The sequence below is a fragment of the Phascolarctos cinereus genome, unplaced genomic scaffold (genome assembly GCF_003287225.1).
Source record: "Phascolarctos cinereus isolate Bilbo 61053 unplaced genomic scaffold, phaCin_HiC Scaffold_726;HRSCAF=1367, whole genome shotgun sequence".
Lineage (NCBI taxonomy): Eukaryota > Metazoa > Chordata > Mammalia > Diprotodontia > Phascolarctidae > Phascolarctos > Phascolarctos cinereus.
In genome coordinates this window covers 239,737,667-239,757,337 of record NW_027556098.1, presented here as the reverse complement: position 1 = coordinate 239,757,337, position 19,671 = coordinate 239,737,667, and the positions used below count along the sequence as shown (strand labels likewise).

Below are 19,671 nucleotides of genomic sequence, written 5' to 3'. Positions count from 1 at the left end.
AAAGTCTGGAAACTGCCACAGCTGTCTGAGATTCAGTCCTCTGAGGCCTGCTCCAGGTTCGTTGCAGCCTGCGTGCCCATGCCAAACTGCGCTCCTCTACCTCTCCTGCGCTATATGCCTTTCTGATCAACCATCCAGGCTGTCTTGGACTGGAAATTTGCTTCAGTCTCTCTTTTTTTTGGTTCTGCTGCTTTAGAATTTGTTTAAAGCCATTTTTTATAGGTATTTGGAGGGGTTTGGGGGAGAGCTCAAGCAAGTCACTGCTTTCACTCTGCCATCTTAGCTCCGCCCACTGGGGGAGAGAATTTCACAGGGTGGCTCTTAGCTGTATAAAGGGTATGTCAAGGTAGCTGTTTTTTCATCAAAATTTTTTAATTGTAATCCACAGCCAACTGACTTATGCTTTGCTAGAAGTTCATAATGCAAACAAATCAAGAGATGTGATCCTGGGACATGTAATATGTTTCTCTTTTTAATTTAATTCATCTAATTTAAATTGTTGAGAAGATGAATTTATGACTTTTAAAATGTAGTTTAAAATTTATTTAGTATTTTGTTTTTCCTCAGTCACATGTAAAAACAAGTTTTAACATTCATTTTTAAAACTTTAAGCTTCAAATTCTTCTCTCTCTTTTGCCTCCTTCCTCCACCTCTGAAAAGGCAAACAATTCAATATAGGTTATACATGTGTAGCCATGCAAAGCATTTCCATATTAGTCATGTTATGAAAGAAAACATAGACCAAAAACAAAAACAGAAAAAAAAAGAGACAGCAAAAAACCCCTGAAGAACAATAAAGAAAGTTTAAAAAGTATGCTTCAGTCTGTATTCAGACACCATCAGTTCTTTCTCTGGGGAAGGATAGCATTTTTCATCATAAGTCCTTCAGGGTTGTCATGGATTATTGTATTGCTGAGAATAGCTAAGTCATTCACAGCTGATCATCTTACAATGTTGCTGTTACTTTATACATAGTACATTTCACTTTGCGTCAGCTTATCTAAGTCTTTCCAGGTTTTTCTGGGAGCATCCTGGGAATCATTTCTTATAGCACAATAGCATTCCATCATAATCATCTACCACAATTTGTTCAGCCATTCCCCAATCAATGGGCATCCCCTCAGTTTCCAATTCTTTGCCACCAGAAAAGACCTGCTATAAATATTATTGTACATACAGGTCCTTTTCCTTTTTGTTTTTTGCTTTTTTTTCCTTTCTCTTTTGGGATACAGATCTAGTAGTGGTATTGCTAGGTCAAAGAGTATGACATGGTTTTATAGCCCTTTGGGCATAATTTCAAATTGCTCTATGGTTGAATCAGTTCACAGCTTCACCAACAATGCATTAATGTCTCATTTCCCCCACATCCCCTCCAACATGAGTCATTTACCTTTTCTGTCCTATTAGCCAATCTAATGGGTATGAGGTAGTACCCCAGGGTTTTTAAAATTTGTATTTCTCCAATAAATAGTGAGTTAGAGCATTTTTTCATATGGCTATAGATAGATTTAATCACTTCATCTGAAAACTGTTCATGTCTTTTGATCATTTATCAATTGGGGAATGGCTCTTATTTTTATAAATTTGACTCAGTTCTCTACATGTTTGAGAAATGAGGCCTTTATAAGATGTATTTGCTCTAAATTTTTTTCTCAGTTACTATTGCTAACTGTATTTCTCACCATCCTATTTCCCCTACCCCTGTTTATTGTATTTTCTCTCTCCTTTCACTTTGTCCCTTCTCAAAAGTGTTTTGCTTCTGATTACTGCCTCCCTCAATCTGCCCCTGCATTCTATTACCCACCCCCCATCCCCTGTTCTCTTATCTGCTTTCCCTCCTACTTTCCTGTAGGGAGGATACATTTCTACAGCTGATTGAATGTGTATGTTATTCTTTTTTTGAGCCAATTTAGATGAGAGCAAGGTTCACTCAATCCTCTTGACCTCCCCTATCTTCCCCTCCATTGTAAAAGCTTTTTCTTGCCTCTTTAATGTGAGATGATTTACCCCATTCTACCCTCCTCTTTCCCTTTCTCCCAGTACATTCCTTTCTCATCCCTTAATTTTATTTTTTTTTTAGATATCATCCCTTAGATTCAATGCACAGCTGTGCCCTCTGTCTATATGTACTCTTTCTAACTGCCCTAATAATGAGAACGCTCTTTGGAGTTTCAAGTATCATCTTCCCATGTAGGAATGTAAAACAGTTTAACCTTATCAAGTCTCTTATGAGTTTCATTTCCTGTTTACCTTTTTATGCTTTTCTTGAGTCTTATACTTGAAAGTCAAATTTTCTATTCAACTCTGGTCTTTTCATCAAGAATGCTTGAAAGTCCTCTATTTCTTTGAATGACCATTTTCCCCCAAAGGATTATACTCAGTTTAGCTGGGTACATGATTCTTGTTTGTAATCCTAGCTCCTTTGCCCTCTGGAATATCATATTCCAAGCACTCCAATCCTTTAATGTAGAAGCTGCTAAATCTTGTGTTATCCTGACTGTGGTTCCACAATACTTGAATTGTTTCTTTCTCACTCCTTGCAATATTTTTTCCTTGAGCTGGGAACTCTGGAATTTGGCTACAATATACCTGGGAGTTGTCATTTTGGGATCTTTTTCAGGAAGCGATCAATGGATTCTTTCAATTTCTATTTTACCCTCCAGTTCTAACATATCAGGCCAGTTTTCCTTGATTATTTCTTGAAAGATGATGTCTAGGCTTGTTTTTGGATCACGGCTTTCAAGTAGTCCAATAATTTTTAAATTATCTCTCCTGGATCTGTTTGCCAGGTCAGTGGTTTTTCCACTGAGATATTTCACATTGTCTTCTATTTTTTCATTCTTTTGGTTTTGTTTTATAATGTCTTGATTTCTCATAAAGTCATTGGCTTCCATTTGTTCAATTCTAATTTTTAAGGAATTATTTTCTTCAGTGAGCTTTTGTGCCTCCTTTTTCCATTTGGCCAATTCTATTTTTTAAGTATTTTTTATTCAGTGAATTTATGTGCCGTTTCCATTTGGTCTTTTCCATTTGGCCAATTCTGCTTTTTAAGGCATTCTTCTCCTTATTGGCTTTTTGCACTTCTTTTACCATTTGACCTAGTCCATTTTTTAAGGCGTTATTTTATTCAGCATTTTTTATGTCTCCTTTACCAAGCTGTTGACTCATTTTTCATGATTTTCTTGTATCATTCTCAGTTCTCTTCCCAATTTTTCCTCTACCTCTCTTGATTTCTACCTATACTTTGTTTTCAAAATCCTTTTTGAGCTCTTCCATGGCCTGAGACCAATTTATATATATATATTTTTTACTTTTTGCTTTGGCAATTGGGGTTAAGTGACTTGCCCAGGGTCACACAGCTAGTAAATATCTTGTCTGAGGTTGGGCCTGAACTCAGGTCCTCCTGACTCCAAGGCCAGAGCTCTATTCCACTGAACCACCTAGCTATCCCCCAATTCATATTTTTCTTGGAGGCTTCACATGTAGGAACTTTGACTTTGTTGTCTTCCTCTGAGTGTGTGTTTTGATCTTCCTTGTCACCACAGTAACTTTCAATGGTCAGAGTTTTTTCCTATTGTTTGCTCATTTCACCAGCTTATTAGATGACTTTTAAGTCTTTGTTAAAGTAGGGCTCTGCTTTCAGGCTGAAGCCCTCAGTGTCCCACGCCTCAGGGATTTTGTACAGATGTTTTCACAAATATTTCTAGGGACCTGTAAGTTTTCAATTCTTCCAAAGTGATATGATATAAGGAGAGGGGTGTTTACTCTTGGCCTATGTTCTGGTCTATGAGTGACCATAACTACTCTTTTCTGCCCTGGACCTGTGATAAAGGTTTCCACTGTAGCCACAAGGTCTGGTGTGCTAGTGCTCCTCCTCACCCTGGGACTGCTACCCAGGACTATAACAAAGATCTGAGTATGAGCAAAACAACAGAGTCCTCCCTCAGTGCTAGCAAAGAGTCCCCTACGATCTCCTTCTGACCAACTGTTTGGCCCTTTTTCTGTCTATGGGCTGAGAGCTCTAGAAACAACCACTGCTGCTAATGATTCAGTGAATCCCAAGGCCTGCTCCTTGTTTGCTGGACCTGGTCTGCACTGGTGCGGCCTATGTTGGACCACATGTGCTCCACTCTCACCCAAGTGTGACAGATCTTTTCTGCCAACCTTGTAAGTTGTCTTTGAAAGTTATTCTACCCTGTGTGTTTGTAGGTATTGCTGCACCAGGAATTGTTTTATGGCAGGGTTTTGGGGGAAACTCAAGTGAGTTGCTGCTTTTTCTTGGCCATCTTGGCTCTGCCCAATTTATGACATTTTGGTTTTAAATGAGTATGCATTTGTTACAAGAACAAGAAAGCATTCATTCAGCTTTCTTTTTAGGACGCTGAGAAAATAAGTCATGATAAGCAAAGGTTTGGAAGATGTTTTATTTCTTGTTAATTTTGCTTTCGTCTTAATGGAGAGTGTTTAGTTCCTATTATAGACAACATTTCATGTAAAATCTTATTTTCTTATGCTTTGGTTTTAAAGGAAAAAAAGTAACTGAATCAAAGTATTTGACAAAATATGTCTCTACTTAAAAAAAAAAAAACTTGGATGCTGTGTTAAAACTGTGGGCAAAGAACAACAGTATTCTGTGCTCTTTCTACCTGCCCGATAGGCCTCAGGCTGCTGGAGTGATTGAAAATCAAAATGGACTCTTAAAAAACCACCCTGCTCAAGCTTTTAGGGGGAAACTGGATTCCCAAGTGGATGCAGATGGTGCCTGAAGCACTCTGTACTCTGAATAGTAGCCCTCATGGCCCCTTGAGACTCCACCCTGACACCCACAGTTCACATCCTGGGCCTTTTCTCACTCTGTAAGGCAAGGCAGATGGCCTCAAATGACACCCTGGGGGAACCCCAGACTTCCTGACTCCCACCTGTAAGGGAAATCCTCCCCCCTAATCTGGCTGGCCCGTTATAGATGCTCCCTATCAAAGAGCAATCTTCACGTGGCAATTGCTAAACAGCTGCCTCTGCACAGAACCTCACCTAGTGCTGGACATGCTATAAGCCACAAGAATTTTGGGGTAGACAGTTCACCACCACAGCTGACTCTTGCACACTTAACCTTGCTAAAGCTTTGCAACCAGATGAAGATAAAACAGTTTTTAGTTTCCAGGCAGCCATTACTCACAGGCTGCTTCAGCCCCACAGCACAGGATTTGGTGACCTTCCTGACAATACCAGTGTGTGTCACAAATTGCCCAGGTACTATCCCCACAGGGTGGCTCCAGATGAAGATATGTGTCCTCAAACAGTCAAACTTGGACTCAGTCAGCAGACTTCAACACCACAGTTAAACCCAATTGGCTGTGCCAGAAGGGAAATGTTGGGCGTGCATGCCACCAGCTCTCCAGTACCTTGTCTATGCACACTCTAACACCTTTCTTGCTTAATTTGACATGCACCCTAGTCACCATGGAGGTGGACTGTACTTTTTTTTTTGCAAGGATGCCCCAACAATACCCATCAGATCCCTGGGCATTTTGCACCATGACCAATGTGCAGTGGGACATGTCCTGATAAGCTTGTGAGCCCTTAATTGGATTCATAACCTGGGGTATTGCAAAGGGATAGATCCATAGAAAGCTGAAGGAAGCACAGATAACTATTGCAGAGCAATAAAAGGATCAGATTGAGGACACTGCCAGAGGACTTGACGAATTGGCTGAAGGAAAATGTACTATGGGAACTATGGTGAGGGACCACTGGAGGACTATGTTAACCAGCCAGAGAAGAATTTGTAAACTCATCCAGTTCATGCAGATTGTCCCTTCAGGAGAAATAGCCCTCATCACAGACCATATGAGAAACCAAGTAAAGACCATTGATGTCATCATCACAGATAGCAAAAACATCTTGCCAGGGCCTATGAGTATTTTCACTGATCTTTTCTCCTGGATTTTTCCAGGCAAATTGGCAGGATTCCTGTGAGGATCCTTTGAAGTTAACTGTGATTATTGTGCTGCAGTGATTTTGTTTAGATCACTCTGTAGATGTGGTAGTACATAATCTTGGTCAGGGCACCAGGGAATAGGTTGTGTTAATATTGTATTTTGTTCTGTCCCTGTGATCATCCCTCCTCTTCTAGTCAATATAGTGATTGTTATTTTATTTTTTTGAGGCAGTCAGGGTTAAGTGACTTGTCCAGGTCACATAGCTAGGAAGTGTCTGAGGCCATATTTGGACTCAAGTCCTCCTGATTCCAGGGCTGGTGTTCCATCCACTGCACCAAACAGCTGCCCCAATATAGTGAGTTTTAGATGGAAATAAGATTGTAAAGGGGAGCCTGTAGTCACATACAAACCATCCTAAAGAAATCAAAAGAGCGTAATTTACAAATGGTATCATATGTTAACTAAAATTCACGTCTTGGTGACGTGCCAAATCAAGGGAAACCATCTAAGCTCTGCTTGTCAAGGTTCTGATCTTATGATATGTAAATTCAAGATGAAATCCAGACCTCTACATCTCCAGTCCAACAGTACATCAAAAAAGTGCTTATAATTTTGAGATCATGACAAAGACATCAACTTATCAAAAGTGATAAGCTTGAGATGATTTGGATTGTTAATGAACAAACCCCAAGTTGGCACAGATTCGGAGTTTGTCTGTTTCCCAAAAAAGCCTCGTAAAATTGAGACCTCAAAATCTAGCACCCAAGGTATTCTTCCATCTTCATTGGGTCCTTGCTGCCTAGTATTCCCAACTGTAATCCATGGTTACAGGAGTAATATTTTCTGACTCTCCTCTCCCCATCCTTTTCCCCATGCTGTGTTCTTCCCCATCCCATCCATGTCCCCATACCACCATCTACTTCTATACCACTTTTCACCGCTTGTCTCTGCCTTTATGGGCTTTTTGCCTCTATACCCTCTGTGTTTAATTAAAGTATGATTGCTTTCCTGTTTCCTGCTGCCTATTGTGGTCTTTCCTGGAGAGTACCCAAAGACCCATCATGCCTGCCCCTATTTCATAATTTCATAAATTAATTATCAATTCAGATGCGTGCCATGAATTGCATTGAATTCAATTGTGCGATGAAGGCTGTAAGAGAAGTAGGAAAAAAAATGGAACAATTAAGTATTTAAAAGAACTCAGTTTATTTAATTAATACAGTGATAGAAGAGTCATCCAATGTTAGCACCATATGGAAATTTATAGCTTATTTTATTGTTTCCTTTATAGTGATTTGTATGAACATGCTTTCATTGTATTAGTAAAGTATGAAAGTTCATACTTTATACGAAAATACTATCCTCTGCACAGGACACTAGTGAATGATACTAAGCATAGCCAAAGTAGGATTAAAATTCTGCTCTTAGAAATTCACTCTGTAGGTTCCAGAAGCTTTTTGATCTTTAAGAACCACATCTCTATCTGGCAAAATCTTGGCCTTCCTTCAAGACCTAGGTCCACTATTTCCTAATCTTTTAGACCCGCCTTAATATTCCCCACACACTCTTTCCCATCCCTAGCCAGAATTGATCCTTCTTTCTTGTAAAATTTTATGCTTCTCACACGTGTTGACACTTTTGTTTGTATATTTATTTTGTACCTGTATCCTACTTTAATATAAGTTGTAATACATGAGTGGAGGCTAGATACATGGTAGACCCTTAATACATGAGTAAATGAATATGCAGTAACCCCTCACTCCACCCTTAAACAATTAAGAAAGAGCTTATGAGTTTGTCTGTTTCCCTTATGAGTCACCCTGGAGTAGTAGAAAAAGGCAACTGAGTATAGTAGATTGAGGACCAGGCTCTGAATCAGGAAGACCTGGGTTCAAGCATGATCTCTGACACAATGGCCGACTTGGGGCCAACCCCTTAATCTCTCAATGACCAACACACTCTCTGAGATCATTAGATTGTAAACTCTTTGAGGGCAGGGACTGTCTTTTCCCTCTTTTTGTTTCTCCAGCGCCTAGTATAGTGTCTGGCACATATAGTTACTTTGAAAATGTTTATCAAATTAAATTGAATTATAAATTGCAGAATCTATTGATAGATGAAGTTTCCTTACAGAAAACTCACTACACTGATGAAATCACAGGTGTGGTAGGGAAAAAAAAAGGTTGATCATGAATTACCATCTAATGTGATGCCTAGTTTGAGATAATAGGCTCTTTAGAAATATGAAATATGACACAAGATGGGAGAGAACATAAGGACGGAAGCAAAGGGACTCCTGCTTGGGGAGACAGATACTAAGAAGAAATTTGCTTACTTCACACATTTGACTAAAAAACTTTATAGGATGGTAAAAAACAGAGAGAAGGGAGCCAAGCAACCCTGAAAACAAACTTTCTCACAGTTTTGCCTGACTTGAAATCAATACATTGAACTTCAAATTTTTCTAGTTGTGGTAATAGATTTGTATACAGAATCCTTTTGTGATCTCATTTGCAAGATGGGGTTAGGGTCACAATCTGAGCTCATGAACGAGAATGGGAATGAAACTGACTGGTTCACATGAGAGTATACCCTGACTTTAGAGTATAAACATTTTTTTTTGAGGGAGGAAGGAACAAAATAATATATATTTTTTCATCTTGGGAGAAAAATGGAAAATTTGGCTAATATAAAAGATATAGAATCATAAGATTTGAGATCTTAGAAATCATCTAGCTCAGGCAACGCTTAATTATTATTTTGCTTTCAGATCCTTTTCATATCTAAAGTAATTTTGTGAATTTAAGAACATATACCTTGGTTTACTTATACAAACTCGGCCTTCAATATTGTGATTTTAGCAGCACAAGATACTCCCTTCACTCTTACGACCACAATTTTTTTTTACAACTTAGTATATAATCTCATGGAGTTGCTATGGCCAAAAAAAATTGTCACCTTGTGTGAATGAACAGATGAATTAATGAATGAAAAAACTGAGCACCTTGTTAGACATTGAGGATACAAGTAGAAAACTAAGATGGTCCTTGCCTTCAAGAAGCTTATATTCTAATAGGAGGAGATAACTCACATGGGGAGTGGTGGCCAGGGAAAGGTCTTTTGGTCTAGAGCAGGAGTGGGGAACCCACAGCCTTGAGGCCATATGTGGCCCTCTAGGTCCTCAAGTGCAGCCCTTTGACTGAATCCAAACTTCCAGAACAAATCCCATTAATAAAAGGGTTTGTTCTGTAAAACTTGGACTCAGTCAAAGGGCTGCACCCAAGAACCTAGAAGGCCACATGTCGTCTTGAAGCCACAAGTTCCCCACCGCTGGGAGGGAAAGTCACAAGCATGGTGAAGAGAGCAACAAGGTCTTTGTTTTACACGCTTTTCTAGAATAAGTGGTAGTAGTGATTTGGTTTGTGCTCTCCAAACAAGAAGTGGATGGGGGTAAAAAGGTTACTCTTGTGCCTGGAGCTGGTCCAGGATGGAAGGTTCAGCACCAATAGCAGCAGGATAGAAGGAATCTTAGAACAACAGTTGGAAGAGATCTCAGAAGCCATTTAGTTTGACTCCCTCATTGTACAGATGAAGAAACTGAAGGTCAGAGAAGTTGCAACTTGCCCAAAGTCATTGAGGGAATAAGCAGCAGAAGTGGTATTTGAACCCAGGTTCTTTGAGTCTAGAACCAGTTTTCTTTCCATTGTACCATGATACCTTAGGAGATGACTGGGTGTGGGAGCAGTCTGTTTTGGTGGGTGCATATGGTGGCCAACTTTCTGGGGATGAGTCTCTCTGAAATTAGTTGCACTGATCCTCAGAAGATAGACACATAGTTCATCACCAGGACCGTACTGTAGCTTAAGTCCCTCTAGCCTTGTGCAACCTGACAGAGCTTGCAATCCTCTATTATAGCCTTCAGGAACCTGGAGTTACCACTTTACCACAGCGCAGCATCTCATGGTAGGACCTGAACTCATTACGAATAGGGTTTTTTTTTTCCTTCTTGGTATTTGTATTCCCAGCACTTAATGTCATGTGCCATACAGTAAGCATTTAATGAATTCTTGTTGGATGTTTAATATTAAATTTAAATACTCATGTTAGACAAAATTTTTACTGACCTTTTCAAAAAATTTAGGATCAAACTCTGTAACTGAGAGGAATCCAGGAACTCTTTCATGAGAATTAGGCAAACATTTCAGAACAGAAGAAGCTGTCAACAGTACAGAAAAACAAGGAGAGCTGTAACGGTTTCCTGTACTGTCCAGTTTGAGGGACAATAGGCAGAAGGCATTAACTTTTAGAAAAGGAGCTCCATCCTCCTACTCCCTCAGGTTCCCAACCTCATCATCATCCTTTACGCTTCACCATCGTTCTTCACACATTTGTAATCAGTTGCCAAATCTTGTCATTTCTGGCTCCATGATATCTTTCACATACAAGCTTCTCCTCTCAGACAACATTTAGGCCCTCATCGTCTCTCATCTTCACTATGGAATAGCCTCTTATTTGGTGTCCCTGTTTCAGGTCTCTTCAAGGCTCTCCCCATTTGAATCCATTTTTCACACAGCTACTAAAAGGATTTTGTGCAGGACAATGTTGTCTATGTCATTTTTGCCCTTTTTCCTGCTTGACCCCTCCCCATCCCCAACTCAAGAAATTCCAGTGGCTATTTGCTCCGTGATCAAATAGAAACTCCTGTAGCTGCCATTTATTGCTCTTAAAAACCTGTCCCCAACCTACCCTTCCACTCTTATTGTGCATCATTCTGCTCCATCAGGATTAGCCTAATTGCTGCTCCTCAGCTATGACACTCTCTCCCCCTTCCTTACTTTTGTATTGGCCATCTCCCAAGCCTGGAGTTCTCTATCTTCTCATCTTTACCTATTAGAGTTTCTAGTTTCCTTCAAAACTTGGTTAAAGTATCACCTTCTACATGATGCCTTCCCCGGTTCCTCTAGCTATGGGTACCTTCCCTTCCAAAACTATCTGAAGTTCTTTTGACACATATTTTGTACATACTTATATATGTATATGTCATCTCAAACATTAGATTGGAAAATCCTCAAGGCGAGTGAGCATTTCATTTTTTCTTTTTTATCTCCAGAACTTTGCACATAGTTTGACTCATAGTAGGTACTTAAATGAAATGCTCGTTGATTGATAAATTGAAGAACACTTTACTGGGAGTCAGGAAAACAATTCTAGTCTGGGCTGTACTGCTAATTAGCTGTGCAATTTTATTTTCCCTCTCTGGGCACTAGTTCCTTACCAGGAAAATGAGGAGAATGGATTAAGTGATCTCCAAGGTCCCTTCTAGCTCTGAAATACTAGGCCTCTGATAGAATGCCTTAAATTTTGTACATGCCTTAAATTTTGATATTTTTCTAGGATTATGAAATCTGAATATTTTCTGAGATTCAGACAAGCTTCTGGCTCTGTTTATATCTTTGTTAATTTTTTGCTTTGATACAGGTATTTCCAAGTAGAAGACACTTTCTTTTATGTGCTGCAGAAGGCATAGGGATATAGAACAAGGAATAAGCAAGAGGGGTTAAAGGCTATATTATGCAGAAGCCTTGTGATTATTCTATCAGAGGGAGGTAATTGGCAGGATGCCAGACTACATTCCTAGACCTGAAGACATAAATAGCAACCTATAATAGTGTTTATTTGTAAGCCAGTCTAATTCAGGCACATCCTTTGTATTTCTATCTGTAAGTAAATGGATTCCACTGCCAGTATTCAATCCATTCACTCCATCACTTGAGTTTCAACCTAGGGCAGGAATGTGTCCACCAACATCTGTTTAATTAGCGCTGCTGCCTAACACTGTGACAAAATTTTTGCCATGTGAAAACTGAGGAGGGACATATTGGTGTCCTGTCCCCCTCTGAGGAAGGACTCACATATACCAGTCATTAGGCAAACCTCTAGGCAAGGGAGTGCAGTCAACCTTTGTTTAAAAAGGAAGCGGGTAGGGTCTGATTTGCAAGGAAAGACTGTGGAATTCCAAAATATAGACATCAGCTTGTCTGAGGAACTTTGAAATGAATGGTAAGAGTGGTTGCTGGAATAGAGATCCCGGGGCTCGGTAGTCTGAACTAGATTAGGAAGTTTGAGAATGCCTGGGAGGTAAATTTATCTGATTCGACTTGATTCATTCAAATCTGACCATCTCCTCCACCTGGTGATGGCAGATAGAATATAAGTAATGACAGGCAGGGTCTTAGCAGACTCTTTCATAAGCATAGGTCATAGGCACTGTCTCTTTCCTTAAAACTCTTTCTGGGTTCCAAAGCTGTGACTCAGTGATAACATTGGTAGACAGCCTTTATCAAACTTGGATATTGTGTCCTGGTCCCTATGTTCTCTTTTTTGGGTCCTCTTACCTTGGCCAGTCTACTATGTTTCATCATCTCTGTGTGTCAAGAATACCCTTAATGATGAATCCTTTCTTCTGATCTACAGTAATTGGTGGAAGGAACATCCTAGCAAAGATGAGTGGAATATGAAATAGTTATGAAATAGAGACAAAAATCTGAATTGGCAGGCTAAAGGACTGACTATATTTGTGATGGGATAGAGGCTCCAGTCTTTCTCCCTGTTTTCAGGAGGTTTTCCTGGTGAGAAAGGTATGGGAAAAGACCTAGACCTTGTCTCCTATGTGAAAGTGTTCCTAGGGCTCCCCACCTACATTTTTTTATATGATACTTTGGTGGCATGTAAGAGGTAAGTAAGCCAGGTTATGTAGTGTACAGACTGAGTTTAGGAGAAAAACAGCTGTTAGACACTAATGTTCAAAAACAGAGATGAATTTCAAATCCCAAACTGAGTCCCTAATTCCAATAGCTTTCTACACTACCTGGTTTTCCATGCCCTCAGTGAAACCTTATCTCCTCTTGGTGAAAATTAGGAGTAAAATAGCCAACTTGTTTCAGCTGGTCAACTGAATCTTCAACCCTTGGGCAGTTAATTCTTGCCTATTTATTTTTGGTCAGAGAGTACAGAATTGATGTAAATTATTACCCAGATAATTTTTCATTCAAGTATTATATAGGCATGATATGTTAGGTATACATTTTTGTAGGTCAAAATAATTTCAAGTAGCTTTTTTTTTGGCTAGTCAATGGGGTTAAGTGACTTGCCCAGGGTCACACAGCTAGTAAGTGTTATTTGTCTGAGGCCCTGTTTGAACTCAGGTCTTCCTGAATCCAGGGCTGGTGCTCTATCCACTGTGCCACCTAGCTGCCCCTCAAGTAGATTTTAAACAAAACATATCTTGAGTGTGAAAAGGCTGTTTTGCAAAATAGGTGACATTAAACATTTACCACTATCAGAAAAAAATAATTCTAATATATTCAACATAACTTAATGTTCTAAAATTATTTTTTTCAATTTTCCCAATATTTACTGTATTTTTTAGTAAAAAAAAAGTCATTCCTTTATGTAAACATTAAATTATGCCCATGTTTCTTTAACTACACAGACTTCTTGACAAATTTCTCAGATTTTGTGCACAAAATAATATTGTAACCTGCTATTTAGCCTTTGGTGCCTTAGAGTTATTATAAATATGTAATGATATACACATAACATAAATGCTGCCAAAAGAGCACTAAGGCACAATATTTTCTGTATTCACTTTTTACAGCGTTTACTTTCTATTGCTATGTTAGCTTCTTTTATCCAGCCTTGTAACAGTTATAGAATTATAGCTATTTTAAATGTTCACTTTTTAATAAATCTGAATTTGTTCAAAAACAACACAACAAAAAGAAAAACAACAGTTAATAGGAATTATAATTTGTATAGAAGGGCTTGTTTTAGATAGATAAGGACTTGAGTTATTACAGAATTCAGACAACTGTCTGAATGATTATTTTTAAAAAATCAGCAGTAAGCAGTAGGATGACCCAATCATCCTAATTATAGTAGTGCCAAAGATACTGTTCCAGGGAATCACTGCTGCTCTTGCAAGGAGAGGAGTACTTCCCACTTCATTAGGGATTCCATCTTGTGGGGATCCATATATATTTATCTTCATTATATTATGTGCTTCAGGAACTTCATCTATTCTTTCTAAAGTTGATATTTCTTCAATATGGTAAAAAGGTGGTATTCACATAAATGATGGAAGATGGCTCTGACCAAATGGACATCTTAGGTGGGATTCTGGGAAGAAATAAAGTTATCATTGAAATGAACCTCCATGACCTGGTTCAACAGGTCTTGAAAAACTGAATTCATGCATTTCTGCAAAACAATTATATTTTGTACAGTCCAAATTACAATTCAATATTCATATAGGATGTATTATAGCTAGAAGGCCATATTACGTTTGTTGTCCCTTCATGTCAGGAACTAAACTGTAAGGTTCCTAGAAGTTAAATTTGGTGACTCTAATGGACCCTGCCAACCACTCCATCAAGTTCTGTGTAACAGAGGTAGAGGATTTTAGTCCCAGGTAATGATAGCATTCTAAGTTCCAATGTTATGGCAGAGCCTTATTTCTCCATTTTTCTTTCTTAATGACTAGCCCTGGGGTTCTGTCATCTGAAGGGCCAGATGAACAAACTCCTGCTTCTAATAATAGCTAACATTTATATAGTGCTTTAAGACTTGACAAGTCTTTACACATATTATGTAATTTGCTTCTCACAGCAGCTCTGGTTGGTAGATGCTATTATTACCCCCATTTTATAGTTGAGGAAACTGACATAGAGATTAAGACAGAGATACGTGACTTTCCCAGGCAGACAGAAATTAAGTGACTTGCCCTGAGTCACGTAGCTAATAAGTGTCTGAGGCCAAATTTGAATTCAGGTCATCCTGAAAGGATGGGGTCCTCTGCTCCCAAACACTTTATGCCAGTTGGGGATTTATTTATTTATTTCAGCATGTTAACTTGAGTTCATTTGACTATTCTATAAACCCATGCATACTCTCAGCCAATCAGAAAGCCTCTTGATTACGTGGCATATTTTGAGACGTCCTGCTTATGTTCCTATGTGATCATTTGCTATGAAGGGTAGCTCGACATATGGCACAGTAAGATAGAATGACAGTGACTAGATCACTGGACTTGGAGTCAGGAAGACCTGGGTTTAAATTCTGTCTCAGATAATTATTAACTGTGAAACACTGGGCAAGTAAGTCACTTAATCCTTCTGTGCTCCACTTTCCCAGTCCATAAAATGAGACTCTTCCCTTCCTTCACTGAAGGAGTGGAGGACTATGAGCATGGAATATTGCATATTCTGTCAGGTGTGGTTGATGTGTTGACTAGTTTTGCTGTGCTATTTTTTTCTTTTAACATCTTTATTATAAAGGAAAGCTTAATTAATTGCATTAACAAATGCAACATAATTGCATTTAAATGCAACTAACATTTAAACTAAATTTAACCTGCATTTAAGTGCAATCCTCTAATAGAATGCAAACATTTTTCAGCACAGGGATCATGATTCATCTTGTATTTGCATTCTCAGTGACTAGCACATAGTAGGTGCTTGATAAGTGTTTGTTAAGTGAATCAAAGGAAAGGCAATATGTACATATATATGTATCTGTATGCATGTATATTTGCATCTCAGGAGAAACGAGGTGCAATCACTAAAGTTTGCATGGTTGTTCTAAAATTTTTGCCATCTTGCTCAGCAATTATGTATATCACTTCAATCAAATCCAAATTCTTGCAATCAGGCTGTTTCCTAAGTGCTCAGAAAGAATAGGGCTTTACAGAGGGTTGAGGGAAGAATCATGGGCATAGCTCAAGACGTTTGGGTACAACGTGAGCCAGCTTTCTACATATAGCAGTAAACAGGGTATTATCTATTTAGAAACTTTCAGACACAATCAATTTCAAGGAGCCTTTCACTTTCCTCCTATTCATCTCCACAGATGGGGACAGAAAGGTGTGTGAAACCTGAAATATTTTGAGAAGAGAGCGAAGGAAAATTTCATATAGTAGACTAGTAAGAATCTCAGAAGAAAGCCATGAATTATAGGCATTTTAGAAACAAATGTTTTATTATTTCTCTGGTTGTTGCTTTTTAGGATGACACTAAGAGATTACTTCAGATTGGTAATTTCTCTTAAGGGCTCAGTATGACAGAGAAGGTAGGAGGAGAGAAAGATAGATATAGACAGAGACACAGAGACAGAGTAAGACAGAGGCAGACAGACAGAAAAAGAAAGAGTGGCAGATGGGGTAATGCATCATACCACAGTGCAGTAAGAAGACTCTTGGAAGTTAGAGTCAGAAGACATGAATTTGACACATACTGGTTGAGTGACTTTGGACAAATCACTTAACGTCTCTGAGACTCAGTTTCCTCAATTAAAAAAAGCACTAACTACTTCATAGGGCTGTTGTGAAGAAACTTTGTAAACCTTAAAGAACTATAAAAAATGAGATACTTTTGTTAGAAAAAGCTATTAAATTAGGAAATTTATTGGAGGAGGAATTTTTCAGAGGTGTAATTCTGAATGACCTGATAGAAGCATCAATGTTTTTGGTTAACTGCTTAATAGCTAGTTTTGTAGGATCCATGTTTTGTATAATCACATAAAGGATTGATTATGTAGCTCTTATTCTTCAAAGAACTTAAAGAGCTCTCAAAAATTCTCACAACTGTGTGGTGTTTTTAGGGTAGGCAGAATCACGTCTAGGAGGTATACGTCCGAAGGCAAATTACATTGTATGGTATCATCACTCCATAATATCCAGTAAAAATAAATAGCAAGGGAAGCACTGTTCAACAGAGCTAATAACATTTGGAAATATTAGAAACAGTGTCAGTAGGTATAATTATTATAAAGAAAAAGCAGTGGCCAAAGGGGATGTGGTCTCATAGAAGGGCAAAGATGTAGTTTGAGAGGTAATTATGAATTGCAGAAGGGAAATTCTGCTCAGTGACCAACTCCAGTTATTCTTTGTATAGGAGTTTGCTATCCTGAGTAATATGCAGTTCCAAACCCCTGATTCTCAAACATCTTGGGGCCCAGGATGATTACTCTGGATGATATTTTATATTCCGGGTTACAGCTCTATAATTAGTATGGCATAATAGAAGGAACATTGGTTCTTTCTAGAAAAAACATGGTTTTAGAAGGCCTCTGAGTCTGGTTTGAGTTCCTGTTCTGTCCATATGTGACTATGTGGACCATATCAATGTTATGAGGAAAAGCTAGTAGATGTTCATGCTATCACACAGAGAGATATGTGTCAGAGATGAGAGATTTAATGGAGACTAGCAAGTATATTAGTAACTATTGACCTGCATACCTAATTTTCATCTGTATGAAATCTTCATGAAAATGATCTACCTGTCTAACTATCTATCTATCTATCTATCTATCTATCTATCTATCTATCTATCTATCTATCTATCTATCTATCTATCCATCTAGCTTTGGTTAGCTTGATGAACATTATATACAGACCTTTGTTCTGCTCCTGGCATTTCTCCTGGAGTTGTCAAGCAGCAAACACCATATCGACTGTTCCTTGGTCCTTTCTATTAATATACTGTTAGTAGAACTCCGCATTGGTCCAACAATTATAGAAAACAATTGGCAACTATACTAGAAAAGTGACTGAAATGTTCATACCCTTTGACTTAGTGATGCCACTACCAGATGTATGCATTAATTTTAGAGGTAGCTCTAATGCCAGCAGTTTTTAGAGCGGTTGTATTATTATTATTTAAAGCTTAAGGTCTGCTAAAAATCTTTCTCTTCTAGAATTTGAGCTCTTTGAAATATCTTCCACAGGGGCAGCTAGGTGGCACAGTGGATAGAGCACTGGGCCTGGAGCAGGGAAGATCTGAGTTCACATCTGGCCTCAGACACTTACTAGCTGTGTGACCCTGGCAAACCACTTAACTCCTATTTGCTTCAGTTCCTCATCTGTAAAATGGGGACACACTGGAGAATGAAATGGCAAACCACTCCAGTATCTGTCAAGAAAACCCCATGGATGGTGCTATGTAGAGTCAGATATGACTGAAAAACAATTTGTTACAAGGGAAGGTATTTTTTTTTTTTGTGGGGAAGATTTTTAGGAATTGCCTGTGATATATATGCACATGTGCATATGCACATACACATATACATATATGTATACATAAAATAGGATAGAAATAGAATATTGATACTTGTCCTATGCTTCTGTGCTCAGATGAGCCTCCTATGTTTTCAAAAGTTTTGTCTTTAATAACATCCCTCACTGATCCCCACTCCTTTATATATGTTGTCTTCCCCAATCAGAATTAGATTCCTTAAGAGCTGGAGCTCTCTTTTCTATTTTTTATCCCTAGTGTTTAGCACAGAGTCTGGCAATAATAAATTTTTAATAAAAGCCTTTAAATCAATCAATCAATTAACTTTTGTTATTCAATCATCAACAGGCAACTTTAAAAAGGAATGTCACCTTGAACTCCAGTGGAAGGAAGTTAATTGAATTTTACTACAAGCAAACTTCTGGAAAAATCAAGGTGTGGTCATCAGAACTGTCCTTGAAAGGGGAGGAGTAGGCAATCAGATACCTCTGTAATTGGATTTGAAATTACTGGTCCTTCCATTGCACAAATTATAAAAAAAGAAGAGACGCACGAAGGAAAAGCGTTTTACCCAAGGTCACACAGTTAGTTGGTGTCAGAGCTGGGACTACAGCCCAACCAAGTCTCTAAGCTCATATCAAGTTTTTATTTCTATTCCATCACTGCTCTAATTTTCAGAGAGTGAAATTTGCTACATATGGCTTTTTTTTAACTGAATCTGAAAGTATTGAAAAAAAAACTGTGCTCAGTTACATATATGTGTATATATATGCATATATGCATACACACATATGTGTGTATATATAAATATATATATTATATATAAGTTTGTGTGTGTATATATATGTGAATGTTGGGCAAAGTTCTTCCATATCTCTGTTCTACACCTCCACCATAATGCTGTGCCAAGTTCTAGATAAAGATACTTCCTTCTGTAGTGCTGACAGGCCACTCTCTCTAGTGACAGGTAAGGAGAAGCAGGCTCAATATTTATAGTGTGTAAAAAATACTTTCACCACATGTAGATTAGGCTCTTGGCTCTTGGACTAAAGAAATTGATCTAGGCAGAAAGAGAATCTTTATTCCCTGTTTAATAGAGAAGATGTGACTATGCAATATAGAGCTGAAATAAATACTGCTATTCATCTTGAAGTGAAGCAAATATTAACCTGAAAATAAATTTCTTATGGTTCAAATGACAGTTTTAAAGGTAGAGTTGGAATAAAAATGAAAGGTTGTTTAAAAGATGATAAATAATCTTAGATAAGTAATCACTAAAAGTGAATTTGGAGGGATTACTGCATTTCTGTCGTGTGAGCCAAAGAAAAAAGGAAGAATATTTTTATATTTAAAGATAATTATGCTCATTTCAGTAAAGTAGAATATCATTTACTCTTTGAAGTAAAAATATAAGGTCTATATTTAAAAAAAACAGGGACAGTTAGCCTTGAAATTGTTGTACCCATTAGTATACAGCCACTGAAATCAATGTCTATTCATGAATACCCAGAATTGTACTTATAAGTGACAGTAAACTATGAACGATTTTTGTAACAGGTTTTAAGCATTTTCACCTGGTGGTCTGAAGCAGTATTCTTGAATATAAAATATGTACTGCTTTAATTTTTAATTCTCCAAATTTGTAATGACCTTAATTATTACAA

The 19,671-nt window shown here is 38.1% G+C and overlaps 1 protein-coding gene across 3 annotated transcripts in view; it reads left to right on the top strand.

The window, feature by feature from the left end:
- The window catches only part of LOC144454428 (uncharacterized), a 192,401-nt gene that overhangs the window by 82,992 nt on the left and 89,738 nt on the right, over window positions 1-19,671 (top strand). The window contains exon 3 of one of the 3 annotated variants that reach the window (XR_013482774.1): window positions 18,356-18,442. The exons of the other annotated variants lie outside the window; for them this stretch is intronic. The gene's annotated coding sequence lies outside the window, so the exon portion shown is untranslated. The remainder of the gene's footprint in view (window positions 1-18,355; window positions 18,443-19,671) is intronic. 3 annotated transcript variants of the gene reach the window in all.